General features: G+C 41.6%; 1 protein-coding gene across 1 annotated transcript in view; it reads right to left on the bottom strand.

Annotated features, from left to right (window-relative positions):
- Window positions 1-411: 411 nt before the first annotated feature.
- LOC125415866 (tumor necrosis factor receptor superfamily member 26-like) overlaps window positions 412-6,000 on the bottom strand; it is a 28,430-nt gene continuing 22,841 nt past the window's right edge. Inside the window, exon 10 of the mRNA XM_087908262.1 lies at window positions 412-1,442. The gene's annotated coding sequence lies outside the window, so the exon portion shown is untranslated. The remainder of the gene's footprint in view (window positions 1,443-6,000) is intronic.

The following is a 6,000-nucleotide window of genomic DNA, read 5'->3' as shown; positions in this document are numbered from 1 at the left end:
TAGGAGGCCGTTTTACGCCACCGTGACCCCAAACTGGCGGCTCTTGTCTTGTTCGACAAGTTCAGAACACAAACATTCGTATCTCTAAGGCCACAGTGGTCTTCAAGGAAGGAAGCCCTCTGGCCACACAAAACTGCTGAGCCTCACACAAGAGAAGGGCTTGTCACATCTAGAGTTCACAGGGCATGCAGTGGGATGGGTGCAGGCTCCACTTCAGCTGGCCTATATGGAATGTCTCAGTCCTGCACCAAAAGACACTTGACTTTAGCTTGAGGGCCTAGCAAATACATGTTTTTAACAGCTAAATTGTCACAGCTTGCAAATGAAAGGCCCTCAGTGTGGGGAGACTCTTACTCAAGTCTCGGAATAACATGACCCCCCCCACAGGAACTCACGAGCGACGGTCCTTGCTGCAATCACACGAGGTTTATTGACAGGTACCAGGGCACCAGGGCCAAAACTCATAACCCATGCAGGGGAGGAGTTCGACCCCAAGTAGCTGGGAGAAGGGATATTTAAGGGAAGAAACCATAACCCAGTAATCCAAGTCATGGAAAATTCCAAAAATACCAGTGTTAACTCCCTGTTTCTCAAGATTACAATCTAACTTTATCTTCAGTTAGTTCCTGAAACAGAGTCACTGAACTGGCTAATCCTAGATTTTTTGGCTCTTCTCTTCCTGCTAGAGGGGTCTGGATTTATCCGGGTCTTTCACAAACACATATATAATTAGTCTTTGGGAGGCCAGACTCAAGTCTAGGAGCCCTGCCAGCTGCTCCCAAGTAACCACACAGAATTATATTAATTATATATGTTTGGCTAATAGTTCAGGCTTATTACCAACTAACTCTTACATTGTAAATTAACCCATATTTCTTATCTATGCTTTGCCATATGGCTTAGTACCTTCTCTCAGCACTTTATTTATTTATTTATTTATTTATTTTTTCCATTCAAAAATTTACACTTCCTCCCCTCCCCCCATTCCTCTCCTGCTCCCCCACTTCCTCTCCTTCCTCTCCCTCCCTCCTTAAGAGAGGGCAGGGAACCCTGTCCTGTGGGAAGTCCAAGGCCCTCCCCCCTACATCCAGGCCTAGGAAGCTTTGCATCCAAATAGACTAGGGTCCCAAAAAGCCAGTACATGCAGTAGAAACAAGTCCCAGTGCCTTTATCTATGGCTTCTCAGTCAGCCCCCATTTTTCAGCCATATTCAGAGAGTCCGGTTTGATCGCATGCTCATTCTGTCCCAGTCCAGCTGGATTTGGTGAGCTCCCATTAGAACAGGCACACTGTCTTAGTGGGTGGATCAACCCTCGTGGTCCAGACTTCCTTGCTCATCTTCTCCCTCCATCTGCTCTTCAACTGGACCTTGGGGGCTCAGTCTGTTGCTCTGATGAGGGTCTCTGTCTGTATCTCCATCCATCACAGGCTGGAGGGAGATTCTACGGTGATATTCGAGATAATCATCAGTATGATAGTGGGGCAAGGCCAGTTCAGGCACCCTCTACTCTGCTGCCCAAGGATCTTCTACTACAGAGCTACAGTAATGAAAACAGCTTGGTACTGGCATAAAAACAGAGACGTTGGCCAATGGAATTGAATCAAGGACCCTGATATTAACCCACAAACCTATGAACACCTGATTTTCGACAAGGGAGCTAAAAGTATACAATGGAAAAAAGAAAGCATCTTCAACAAATGGTGCTGGCAAAACTGAATGTCAACCTGTAGAAGAATGAAAATAGATCCATATCTATCACCATACACAAAACTCAAGTCCAAATGGATTAAAGACCTCAATATAAATCTGACCACACTGAATCTGATAGAAGAGAAAGTGGGAAGTAGTCTGCAACACATGGGCACAGGAGACCACCTCCGATGTATAACCCCAGTAGCACAGACAACCAGTAGCACAGACAACAAGAGCAACAGTGAATAAATGGGACCTCCTGAAACTGAGAAGCTTCTGTAAAGCAAAGGACACTGTTATTAAGACAAAAAGGCATCCTACTGAATGGGAGAAGATCTTCACCAACCCCGCATCAGACAAAGGTCTGATCTCCAAAATATATAAAGAACTCGAGAAACTGGATATGAAAATTCTAATTAACCCAATTAAAAAATAGGGTACTGAACTGAAAAGAGAATTCTCATCAGACGAAGTTCAAATGGCCAAAAGATACTTAAGGTCATGTTCAACCTCCTTAATGATCAGCGAAATGGAAATCTCTCAGCACTTTATGCCCATCTTGTTCTCTCTGTGTCTGCTCACAACTCCCAGACTCCACTCTTCTTCCCAGCATTCTTAGTTTGACTCTCCTGCCTAACCTCTGCCTGTCCAGCTATTGGCCAATCAGCTTCTTTAGTAAACAAATCACAGTAACATATATTCACACCGTGTAAAGGAACATTCCACAAACACTCCCAAGCTTGTCATGTTCATTGTTTCCTCTATGTCCATGCTCAGGAACATCAATGACCTTAAATCCAGTGAGCTTCAGGAATGCCACCTGTTTACTCATTAGAACTTTGTAGTGTGTTAGAGGCTGGGGGAAAAAAAAACCAAATCAATAATGTGGGCTGTCCTTCTGTCTATGTGTTGCTTTTGTTGGTTAATGAATAAAGCTGTTTTGGCCAATGGCTTAGCAAAATAAAGCCAGGTGGGAAATCTGCACAGAGATATGGAGAGAAAACAGGTGGAATCAGGAAGATGCCATGTAGCTGCCGAAGGAAAAGGACCTGGAGCCTTTCCAGTAAACCACAGCCTTGTGGTAATACACAGATGAATAGAAAAGGCCAATGACTCAGGCATATTTCTAGCTAGCTCTTATATCGTGAAGGTGTAGTTAATATAGTTTCTGTGAGATTGATTACTTGGGTCTGGGTGGCCAGGAAATGAATGAGCAGCCTCTGTTTACAAATATGTGCCAATGTGAGGCAACTCCATCCACATAAAAACTGAGAGAGATTGGGAAGGAATTCTAGACACAAAAGAACAGAGTTAAGCACAGTTTCTTGGTAGCTGCATTTTTTTTTTCAGGTAGACTCTGTTTGTTGGCAGGAAGCAGAGGCACAGCTCCTTTAAGAGAAGTCTTCCTGACTCAGTGTTAGCAGCAAAAAATTGAACAGCTTCTTTAAGATCTGGCTTCCTGATTTGTGCTGGAGAAAGAACTCTCTCTCTTTTGGGAGGTCCTGCACTTAAATGGGGTCTGTGAGCAGCATGCTACAAATTGCTTAATGATGACATAGTCCTGTTGCATCCTGGAGCTGGGGTGGTGTGCATGACTCACAGAGGAAGTAAATATGCCTCTGCCATGTTGGACTGGGTGGAACAAACAGGCAGGGCTACAGAGTTGGTACTAGTCATGTCTGCTTAGCTTTTAAGAAAAAAAGCTCTCCTGGTGAGAAAATGACTACAGATATGCAATAAAGACAGATTCAGATGACAAAGACCTCTGAATGGATCACAGTGTTAGATAAATGCATGTAGGCTTGGGAGAGAAAAGAAAAAGAGTATAGACATTTGTAAAAAGAAATAGTTTTGAAAATAAAGCAAAGTCTTTAAAGAAACAGTAAAAGTAATATAAAAGAGTACAGCCATAGATTAAAGGAGTGAAGAAAAATGAGCCATGTAAAGATGGAATATACACAGAGAATCTGAATTATGCATATTATTGTGTTTTCTTTGATTTTTTTTGACTTCAGAGAGACATTTGATTCTGGGGGCTAAGTTAAACGAACATATGTATTTTAAAGCTATCTTGACTTCAAAATTTGAGTCTAAGGATATGTTACTTTAAAAAAGAGGTTCTGCTTTTGTTTCCACAGAAGACAAGAACCTGTCAATTACTTCCAAGCTAATGTGGTTTTATGGAACAAGACCTCCAAAAAGTCTCCATGATTGTTTATAAATGTTTGTTTTTATTTAAAGGGGAATATGATTTAGAGATGAATACGTTGCCTTGGTATGGATCTTAGTCTATTGATACAAATTGAAGGTCGATTTTGTTACACTGTGTATATGTATTTCTTCTTGTTTAAGGTATTGTATTTGTGTACTTCATTTAATTCATGTAAAATTAAGAAATATAGATTAATAGGTAGTCATTTATAATAGTCAGACTTGTAGTCATGTTAAGTTAGGTTTTCCTTTTTTTATGTTTTGGTTTTTCGAGACAGGGTTTCTCTGTTGTTTTTGGAGCCTGTCCTGGAACGAGCTCTTGTAGACCAGGCTGGCCTCGAACTCACAGAGATTCTACTTATATTTCTGGAATATTCTGGAGGAAAGCTGCTGCATTTCTGGGATTCTGCATCTCAGGATATAAGAGGCTTCTTATGTCCCCAAGTAATCCCCAGTGGTCAGGAGACCCAGGATGGGACAGAGCCAATCAAGACTGTCACTAACCTACTATCCAACTTTTGCTCAGGATGGAGAGCAGCCAAGCACACCGTGGCTCCAGTCTTCCTTCTTGAAGGATCTTCTGGTATCTTCTAGGGAGGCCAGAAGCTCAGGATGAATAGTTTGTGTAGACTGGCCCTGTTCTTCCTTACCCTGCTGAGGCCTCCAGCATTCAGGGCAGTGCCTTGCAAGTCCCACCTAAGGCAGGCTGAGAAGAAGGGATGCCACAATCTGGGAGGCAAGCCAGGGAGATCTATACCATGTGAAGTCAGGGCCTGACCAGTTCCTAGGACATGCCTGCAATTGAGTGACCTATGGCTTCTAAAAGATAGGCTCATGACCTGTTGACTGCAACTATTCCCTCAGTTGAATAAGCTCGTATGGGTGAGAACACACTCCAAGGACTGGTCAGGCAGGGAGAAGGCCATCTGAAGATGGTGACAGACTAGCTTAAGCCAAGGACTGGCAATTCCTAGAAGCTGGAAAGAAAGGAGCGACCCTCTGAGCCACTGAGAGACCTGGCTTGCGACACACCTAGGCTTGGCCTTCTAACTGCTAGAATGGCAAGACAGTACCTTCCTGGCGGGCTGGCCCTACTTTGGAGTTGTCTGTTACAAGAGCCCACATACTTTTTTTCTTATTAAGTTTTAAAAATTTATCTATTTGTTTATTTTTAGTTTTTAATTGTTTTTTAAATTTTTTTGTAGATGAATGTTATAATTAAAATGGAATGTGGTGTGCATAATACAGAAATGAAGTAGCTATGTGATACAGATAGAAAACGGGTGAATTTGTTACATTTGGGGACTTAAGTTTACAGATTGATGCTATTATATTGATGCTATATATTGCCTATTATACTAAATGCATATATTTGTAGCCAGTATGATAGCATATATGTATTTGATAAACTGAGTAAAATTTTATCCTGTACAATAAAAGAACTTCTGGAGGCATCACAATCCCTGACTTCAAACTCTACTACAGAGCTACAGTACTGAAAACAGCCTGGTATTGGCATAAAAACAGACAGGAGGATCAATGGAATCAAATAGATGACCTGGATATCAAACCACACATCTTCAAACACCTGATTTTTGACAAGGAAGCAAAAAATATCAAATGGAAAAAAGAAAGCATATTTAACAAGTGGTGCTGGCATAACTGGATATCAATGTGTAGAAGAATGAAAATAGACCTATATTTATCACCATGCACAAAACTTAAGTCCAAATGGATCAAAGACCTCAACATAAAGCCAGTCACACTGAACCTCATAGAAGAGAAAGTGGGAAGTATACTTGAATGCATTGGCACAGGGAACCACTTCCTAAATATAACCCCAGCAGCACAGACACTGAGAGAAAAAATTAATCAATGGGACTTCCTGAAACTGAAAAGCTTCAGTAAAGCAAAGGACACAGTCAACAAGACAAAATGACAGCCTACAGAATGGGAAAAGATCTTCACTAACCCCACATCAGACAGAGGTCTGATCTCCAAAATATACAAAGAACTCAAGAAATTGGACACCAAAAGAACAAATAATCCAATAAAAAAAATGGAGTACAGACCTAAACAGAGAACTCTCAGAAGAG

The sequence above is a fragment of the Myodes glareolus genome, chromosome 7, assembly GCF_982192425.1.
Source record: "Myodes glareolus chromosome 7, mMyoGla1.1, whole genome shotgun sequence".
Taxonomy (NCBI): domain Eukaryota; kingdom Metazoa; phylum Chordata; class Mammalia; order Rodentia; family Cricetidae; genus Myodes; species Myodes glareolus.
The sequence above is the reverse complement of the archived record's forward strand: the minus strand, read 5'-3'. Positions and strand labels throughout refer to the sequence as shown.